Below are 8,454 nucleotides of genomic sequence, written 5' to 3' on the forward strand. Positions count from 1 at the left end.
GCGTGTGACAGCTGCTGCAGTGCGAGCCTGCGGGGCGGGAGCTTGATGCTGGATTAGCGTATCGCACTAACTTGGGAGGCGAGAGATAGTAATTTGATTCTGCAAATCAATTTCTCATTCTTCGCTTGATGTAATTAATACAAATGTCCAATATAACGGAATTCGTTAGCTCATAAAAATGTGATTATAACAGACTGCTGTTTAAAACTCTCGAATTTCTCGAATATGTCCGGGGATAGAAATCTTGCAGGACACCCAGATCGGCACGAATATGTTCTAACGGAAACGCTGCTTGGTACATGTACATTTTTGGTATGATCGACCCCCCAAGAGAAAAATTCACGAGCCGCCACTGACCACAGCGTCAGGTTCTCTACCTCTCCCAGGTAGGCCCTCTCGTTGTTTGCAGAGATCAGGCCCACCACAATTGTGTCATCAGCGAACTTGATAATTGTGTTGCTGTTCCGCTGTTACAATTAATATGTTATTCCTCTGGTCTAGGACAGATATTTCATATGCTATTCCTCTGGTCTAGGACAGATACTTCATATGCTATTCCTCTGGTCTAGAACAGACCATTCATATAATGCTATACCTCTGGTCTATAGGACAGATAATTCATATATGTTATTTCTCTGGTCTAGGACAGATAATTCATATATATTATTCCTCTGGTCTAGGACAAATACATCTATATGCTATTCATCTGTTCTATGACAGATAATGAATATGTTATTCCACAGATCTAGGACAGATAATTCATATGCTATTCCTCTGGTCTAGGACAGATCATTCATATGCTATTCCTCTGGTCTAGGACAGATCATTCATATATATTATGCTATTCCTCTGGTCTTGGACTTTTGGAGAGAGTGGCCAATGTTCACAAATATTGATCTTATGAATAACAACAATAATAATAATATGGATTCTTTAAATGTAGTAATTATTCAATTGGTTGTGTATCAGTTCCCAATGTAAACCTTCCATTGACATTATACTATCTTTGTTGAGCAGTTGAGTGTGAATAAAGAATAGCCAACTGTATTTTCTGTCATTTACCAGTAGCTTACAAAGCTGTTACGATTAGACATGCTGTGAGGGTGAAAACGCAATTGCAGAGAGGGAACGGAGGCAGAGACGAGGATCGATGCTTGGAGAAGGGACATTTTCTTGAGAACCAAGTGCAATACAACTAAAATACTGAATCTACTTACAAACACTTCTCAATACAAAACAACAAAGCAAGGGAGACGACAGGAGACACGACGGGCAGGGGGACACCGAGGACTTGGAGGAAGCAAGGAGGGTACATGAGACAATGACGCCACAGGGAGGTGATGACAAATCCACACTTAAATACACAGACTAATTGTGACGAGCAACACCTGGTAGCAGCCAGGCAAACCTAGAATACCAAAATAAACACACACTATGAAAACCTAACCTAAACACAGAAGACATAATCACACATAACAACCAGACAGGGAGACGACATCACACACAGACAGGGATGGCCCAAGATAATAAATAATTAGACACTAATTCAATAACTTGGAACCAAAACAAGATGGCCGCCTGTACCAACAGGCTAGTCTGGCCACTAGAGGGAGGTAGGGCACCAATGTCAGGAGGTAGGGGACCAATGTCAGCAGGTAGGGGACCAATGTTCACATCATATCTGTATTGTTCTCTCTCCCAGGTCTGACCTGACCTGGGAGTGCTGTGGCGTTCTCTCTCCCAGGTCTGACCTGACCTGGGAGTGTGACACAAAGCATTTGATGTAACTATCAGTTGTCCAATCATCAAGGTTAAAGCGACAATGTGTGTATTTATTTTTGTATTTAATTTTATATTAATGAATCAAGTTCTGGAGCGTCTACAGAGCAAATTGAGACACCTGGCGCTTCAACGCGGCACTCACCTTCGCAGCTCAAAGCCATAGTGTTGTGTCTCACCAGACCATTTGAGGCTAAAGCAGCGAAGGTGAAGCATGTTGAAGCACTGGTGGTGTCAATCTGTTCTGTACACTATCCAGAACTTGATTAATTAATAAAACTTTTTTTTAAAGACACATAGACAGCCTCAAAATGAAATTTAATGATTTGGTTTACTATAAAACTATCCAAATAATGTACAAAGCTAAAGCCAAGTTACTCCCAGACGAGGTGCAAAGGTTTTTTTCAATACATGAAAGAAAATATGATTTGAGAGATATTTGTAAATGTACTGTTCAAAAAGCTAAGAAAGGGATTAACATGTGGAACAATGCTGATATACAGTTAAGAATGAGTAATTCGCTTTTGGTTTTTAAGAAATTGTTTGTAAAGCTATTTTGAAAACTACAAGGGTGAATAATACTGTTTTTGTTAGCTTTTTTTCTTTTAGAATACTGTTTGAGTAAAAAAGTTTGTAATTAGAATACTGTTTGAGTAAAAAAGTTTGTAATTTTTGTTAAGAATATAGGACAGGCACATTATGCTTCAGTCTGTACCTTTTCAGTCACTGTAAAATCAAATATTGTTAAATGATGGTGTATATTGTATTGTGTGAGATGATGACTGAATAAATAAACTACTACTACTACTACTACTACTACTACTACTACTACTACTACTACTACTACTACTACTACTACTACTACTACTACTACTATAACCCCCAATAACTCATCAACACCTGCAGCATTATCTACAAACTATAACTTCACTCACACACCTCGACCTTCCAGACGGGGTGGAGGCACTGGCCTCATGACATCTCCTTCATGGGCTACAAACGTAACACCACTCCCAGAACTGTCACTCTCCTCTCTCGAATATCATGCAGTATCTGTCTCTAATCCTTTCAATCTCACCATTGTTACACTCTACCGCCCTCCAGGTACACTCGATCACTTCACAGATGAGCTGGACATGCTTCTTAGCTCCTTACCGGAAGATGGTACCCCTCTCCTTCTATTGGGCGACTTCAACCTGCCTGACTCATCTCAGTCAGTCATAGTAGTCTCCCTCCTACAATCGTTTGACCTGACTCCCACTGCCATGCCTCCCACCCACAAAGCAGGCAACTCCTTGGATCTCATATTCTCCCGTAACTCCAGCATCATTAACACCACGGTAACTCCCCTACATGTATCTGACCATTCCTTCATATCCTTCTCACTAACTCTCATGCTTAACCGAAAGGTCTTCACCCCAACTCAAACAGTCTCACTCAGACGCAACCTTCCCTCCCTATCCCCCTCCACCCTCTCCTCTGACATACTATCCGCTCTACCTTTGAGTGACACCTTCTCTGCTCTCTCCACAGAGATGGCAACCTCCACCCTCCTTTCAGCCCTTGCAACCTCCTTCAACAAGCTCTGTCCCCTCGTTGAGAAACCTGCCCGCCGTTCCCCACCCAGTCCATGGCTGACAGATCCAGTGAGAGAACAAAGACAGGTCCTGAGAGCAGCTGAAAGGAAGTATAGAAAGTCACGCCTCACTGCTGACATCGACACATATCACAACCTCTTGTTAACATTCTCCAAAACCATCACTAATGCCAAAGCTTCTTTCTTCCACCATAGGATCGAGGCCTCTGCCAAGAATCTTCGCAAACTGCATGCTACCATGTCCTCCCTCCTCACTCCCCCCCCACCCCCCCCTCCCTCATCTTTCTCTGCCGAAGACTTTGCGATCTTCTTTGAGGAAAAAGTGGAGAACATCCGCAGCTCCTTCTCCCAACCCCCACCCATTCCAAATGCTGAATCGAGAACCTCATCCTTCACTCTGTCATCTTTCTCTCCCATTACAGAAGCAGAGACCCTGACACTGGTAACGTCGAACCGTCCGACTACTTGCCAGCTGGACCAGCTACCCTCCCCACTCCTCCAGACCATAGCACCAGACATCCTCCCATTCCTAACTGCAACCATCAACTCCTCACTCAACTCGGGGGTGGTCCCCACCTCCCTAAAACAAGCCAGAGTCACGCCGCTCATAAAAAAACCAACCCTGAACCCTACCATCATAGGCAACTACCGTCCTGTCTCTCTTCTCTCCTTCCTTTCTAAAACACTTGAACGTGCTGTATCCAACCAACTTACTGCTTATCTCTTACAGAATGACCTCCTAGACCCTAATCAGTCAGGCTTCAGGACTGGTCACTCCACAGAGACAGCCCTCATTGCGGTCACAGAGGCACTTCACTTAGCAAAAGCGAAAGGCCTCTCCTCTGTCCTGATTCTCCTAGATCTATCTGCAGCCTTCGACACAGTCAACCACCAGATCCTCCTTGCGGCCCTCGCAGGAATGGGAGTGGCTGGCTCTGCGCTGACATGGCTGTCATCATACCTCAATGACCGCTCCTACCAAGTGTCATGGAGAGGGACCCTGTCGGCCACCCGCCCCCTGCGGACGGGTGTCCCCCAGGGCTCGGTTTTAGGACCCCTTCTCTTCTCCCTCTACACTAAATCACTGGGTAACATTATCACGTCTCATGGCTTCTCCTACCATTGTTATGCCGACGATACTCAACTCTTCCTCTCCTTCCCTCCCTCAGATATCCACGTCTCTGAGCGGATCTCGGCCTGTCTGTCCGACATCTCCGCCTGGATGACGTCCAACCACCTCAAACTGAACCTAAGCAAAACAGAATTGCTCCACCTGCCGGCCAAATCTTCCCCCCTAACCGACCTTTCAATCACAGTCGAGAATGCAGCTGTGACTGCGTCCCCGACCGCCAAGAACCTTGGTGTTGTCCTCGACGACCAGTTGAACTTCTCTGCTCACATCGCAGCGACGACCAGAACCTGCCGATTCCTCCTGAGCAACGTCAGAAGGATCCGCCCCTTCCTGACAAAAGAAGCCACCCAACTCCTCGTCCAATCAACAGTCATCTCCCGCCTCGACTACTGCAATGCACTGCTCGCTGGCCTCCCGGCCACTGCCACTAAGCCTCTTCAACTCATTCAGAACGCAGCGGCCCGCCTGATCTCAAACCTACCGAAGTCGGCCCATGTCACCCCACTTCTTAGGGACCTGCACTGGCTCCCCATTGCTGCACGAATCCGCTTCAAGGCCCTCGACCTAGCATACCGTGCGGCAAAGGGAACCGCTCCCGCCTACCTCCGGTCAATGGTTTCTAACTACACACCCTCAAGACCCCTACGCTCTGCATCTTCTGGCCGCCTCAGACCTACTCCTATCCAAGCTCCGGGAGGGTCATCAAAGAGAAGTCGCCTATTCTCAGTCCTTGCCCCACAATGGTGGAATGAACTACCCACCCCAGTTAGGACAGCCGAATCACGTCCAATCTTTCGCCGTCGACTAAAGACGCACTTCTTCAACCATTATCTGAATTTTAAAAAAAAACTATTAAAAAAAAATCTAACCCTAACTAACCGTACTGTCATGCACTTGTCCTAATAAACTAACCTACACTGTAGCACTCAACACTTTGATGAACATTGTTGCTCAGCTGATAGAGTTGTGCCCTTCCTGATGGCTTGTCGTACAGAACTTGTAAGTCGCTTTGGATAAAAGCGTCAGCTAAATGACTAAATGTAAATGTAAATGTACTACTACTACATTTGTTGCTTTAAGCATTTATACATAGCTATTATATCTGGTCTAGAGATGTTAGAGAAAAAGAGGGGAGGAGTGTAATTCCCTACAAAGGCAAACAGCAGTAATTGTGTGAGTACAGTAGAAATCACTTCAAAGTGTATCTCCTGTCTAAGGTGCTTTTAGGACAAAATAGATTACATTATTGACTTTGTACCAACAATACCTGTGGCAGGAACAAGAGCTACTCTTTGAAGTAGTTTTTCTCACTTGTACAATTCCCATAGTTACTGCTGTTTGTTTTCATATTCAGGCGGGCACTTACCATCACAGATGTTTTGTTGAATTAGGCCCACACTGCCTCCCAAAGGATGGACAGTGAATTATAGTATGCCAGAACTCCCCCCACGCTGCCTCCCAAAGGATGGACAGTGAATTCTAGTATGCCAGAACCCCCCCCCCCCCCCCCCCTATACTCCTGTTACACTGCCATCGCTAGACAAGACTCTCCCCATTGTCCCACATTTCAGCTGTGTCCTTTGTACCTGTTACCATCCTCTCCTCCTCCCCCATCCATCCTACCCTCCTCTGTTCAACTCGCACCAATCGAAAAGCAACACATAATATGGTAATAGGGCCGAGAGTAAATACAAAAGAAATATATACGTATTGGTTTACGTTATTTTTCTTTGCTTACTCTCCCCATCTGGATTATGCTTTCAACACCGGCATCTATTGCTCGCTTGTTGTGAGGCTGGGATGGCAGGATGGCTTTGGCACGTGGATTGTCAAAATCACACCTCTAAGTAATTCTCTGCACACTTAGCTCAGGGCCCCTCCAGCTTTTACATAATCATCTGATCTGTCTGCTGGCGGAGAAGAGCCAGCAGAGGGTTGAGAAACACACAAGCAGGGAGGGAGGCAGACAGGCTGACTAACAGGCCTGACTGAGAGAGAACAGCTAGGCTAGGCTGTCTCACAGGCCTGACTGAGAGAGAACAGCTAGGCTGTCTAACAGGCCTGACTGAGAGAGAACAGCTAGGCTGTCTAACAGGCCTGACTGAGAGAGAACAGCTAGGCTGTCTAACAGGCCTGACTGAGAGAGAACAGCTCTCAGACAAGAACAAGTTACAGGTTGAAAAACCCTCAGCTCGGAACTAGGCAAAATCTGCATATGGCTCGCCGACAACAAACTATCAATACACATGGGCAAAACAGAGTCCATTCTCTTCGGTTCAAATAACAAACTCAGCAAGACCGACGGCTTCTCAGTTACAGTGGGTGACAATATTGTCACAAGGAAAGATGAAATTACCTACCTGGGTTCCATCCTAGAGGCTAATCTTTCCTGTGACAAAATGGCATCCAATGTAATAAAAAAAGTCAATCAACGAACTCTTTTCTTGTACCGGATCTCCTCCTGGTAAACAAGAATACCCTGAGGACTCTGGCAGGAGCACTCATTCAAGGGTACTACGACTATGCTTGCACCTCATGGTACCAAAGCACCTCAAAGGCACTAAAAACCAAATTACAAACATCTCAAAACAAACTAGTCAGACTACTGCTTGACCTGACTCCTAGAACCCACCTCACCCCTGCACACTTTGCCAACCTAGGATGGCTTAGAGTAGACGACAGAGTACAGCAACTTGCAATGGGCCTGGTCTACAAGATACACTACACGACCAAGGTACCCATGTACATGTCAAAGGTCAGTGAATACCACGATCACAACACCAGAGGGAGCTCCACAAATCATGTAAAACCCAGATTCGGCTCAAACAAGGGACTAAACACGTATTGCAATTATGCCACAACATGTGGAACGCCCTACCCAAAGCTGTAAAGGAATGTGAATCACTACCCACCTTCAAAACACTCTCAAAGAACACCTACGGGAGACTGCAATTCAAAACTGGCCCCTACAAATGTCCTAACCCAGTTGTACAATAAAGACCAAGCATGGCTTTGTCAGTATTCCAATGTACCAACCCCCCCCCCACCTCCAATGTACAGCCCCACCCAACCCTACCCCACCTACCCAACCTCCTCCAATGTACAGTTTCTATGTCAAATGTAGGTCAGTATTCCAATGTACAGTGTCCCCCCCCCTACCCAACCCCCCCCCCCCCCCCCCCCCCCACCTCCAATGTACAGCCCCACCCCACCTACCCAACCTCCCCCAATGCACAGTTTCTATGTCAAATGTATATACACTCTTTTCTGGATTTTTTAGTATCACAAACATTACTGTATTTGAAAATCTGTATGTCATAAATGTATAGATGTAGCAGTACTGTCTATCTGTATGTCGTGTGTGTCATATGATGAATTGAAAATGGAGGACCCTGATGGAAACAAGACGAAAGTCTTTCTCAGGTCTGCATCCTCTTAACAATTGTATGTATTGAGCTGTACTGTACTGTACCCATTCTGCAATCTGTTAATAAACTTTTCAATCAATCAATCAATCAATGTCTAACAGGCCTGACTGAGAGAGAACAGCTAGGCTGTCTAACAGGCCTTACTGAGAGAGAACAATGACGAAAGCCGACGAAAGTGATCATGACATTGTCTCTTTGTGTGGTATTCAGCACAAAAGTGCAAACATAAATCAGCATTGTTTTAGTGCTCGACGACGTGCCTTTTTTTCTAAATTAACTCAGTCCTGGAGCATGTAACAAATGTCAAACTGCCGTCACTTTCGCTGTGCTTGGTCGGTCAGCCTTCTCACGATACCAGATGTACAATAAACAACACCTGATGATTTCACCAGTTGTTACAAATACACAGCCACCTCGACCAACGAGAAACCCAGATTTGGCTCTGGAGAAGGTCGGCATGTAAATAAAGGAGATGCACAGGGACATGAGTGTAAAACGCTGAGGCAGCCAATAGCACC

Source organism: Notolepis coatsorum (assembly GCF_963971535.1).
Source record: "Notolepis coatsorum genome assembly, chromosome: 7".
Classification (NCBI taxonomy): Eukaryota; Metazoa; Chordata; class Actinopteri; order Aulopiformes; family Paralepididae; genus Notolepis; species Notolepis coatsorum.